Genomic DNA, 1,363 nt, shown 5'->3' with positions numbered 1-1,363 from the left:
CAAAAAGAAAAACTAAAATAGACTTTGTTGAAAATAAAGCAAACGCCGGAAAATGTGCAAAAAATGCCTAAAGTACAAACATTTGAAAGTTTGTTTCAGATTTTCAGAAGGATCAAAGCCTGAGCCGGGCCCTCAGGAGCCGGGCCCTCCATTGGTTCCATTTCAAAAACCTCTCACGTTTTTGAAATTGGGCCTAAAACTGTACAAACTATTTACATTTTCACAAATTTACAAAATTGAAGAATAACATTAAAACGCTTGAGTCCTGCACGTGTCAAAGGCACTGGCAAAAATAAAAACTATTCTGAATATTTGTCTTAATTTTGAAGAAAATTAAAAAAAAAATCCTCAAACTGAAGATAAAAGCTGGTAATAAATGGTTTAATTGCTTCATCTGGTTTTGAATTTGAAATCCTGGAGAATTTCTCGCTTGGAATTAAATTGAATTGATTTTTTTACCCCTGAAATACGGTTTTCTCAGTTTAAAATTTGAAAATGAAATATTCTCCATTTAAAAATAGACATTTTCACCGCAAATTTGTTTTGTTTAGAATATTAAACTGAGAAAAAAGCGACTGAAAAGTGGAATAAATGTGTTTTTACAGGATTCAAAATTGAAGGAAAAAATCTGCCAGAATTTAAAATCTGATTCTGTTCCTTTGGTTTCGTGCTCAAAACAGAAATAACGTCGCACTTTCTGACCGCGGGGCTAACCGCTCTGCCGCGGGGCTAACCGCTCTGCCGCGGGGCTAACCGCTCTGCCGCGGGGCTAACCGCTCTGCCGCGGGGCTAACCTCTCTGCCGCGGGGCTAACCGCTCTGCCGCGGGGCTAACCTCTCTGCCGCGGGGCTAACCGCTCTGCCGCGGGGCTAACCGCTCTGCCGCGGGGCTAACCGCTCTGCCGCGGGGCTAACCGCTCTGCCGCGGGGCTAACCTCTCTGCCGCGGGGCTAACCGCTCTGCCGCGGGGCTAACCTCTCTGCCGCGGGGCTAACCGCTCTGCCGCGGGGCTAACCGCTCTGCCGCGGGGCTAACCGCTCTGCCGCGGGGCTAACCGCTCTGCCGCGGGGCTAACCTCTCTGCCGCGGGGCTAACCGCTCTGCCGCGGGGCTAACCGCTCTGCCGCGGGGCTAACCGCTCTGCCGCGGGGCTAACCGCTCTGCCGCGGGGCTAACCGCTCTGCCGCGGGGCTAACCGCTCTGCCGCGGGGCTAACCGCTCTGCCGCGGGGCTAACCTCTCTGCCGCGGGGCTAACCGCTCTGCCGCGGGGCTAACCGCTCTGCCGCGGGGCTAACCGCTCTGCCGCGGGGCTAACCGCTCTGCCGCGGGGCTAACCGCTCTGCCGCGGGGCTAACCGCTCTGCC

This window comes from Eucyclogobius newberryi, unplaced genomic scaffold, assembly GCF_026437365.1.
Source record: "Eucyclogobius newberryi isolate DKJ021-1_F unplaced genomic scaffold, fEucNew1.0.hap1 SCAF_31, whole genome shotgun sequence".
Classification (NCBI taxonomy): Eukaryota; Metazoa; Chordata; class Actinopteri; order Gobiiformes; family Gobiidae; genus Eucyclogobius; species Eucyclogobius newberryi.
The sequence above is the reverse complement of the archived record's forward strand: the minus strand, read 5'-3'. Positions refer to the sequence as shown.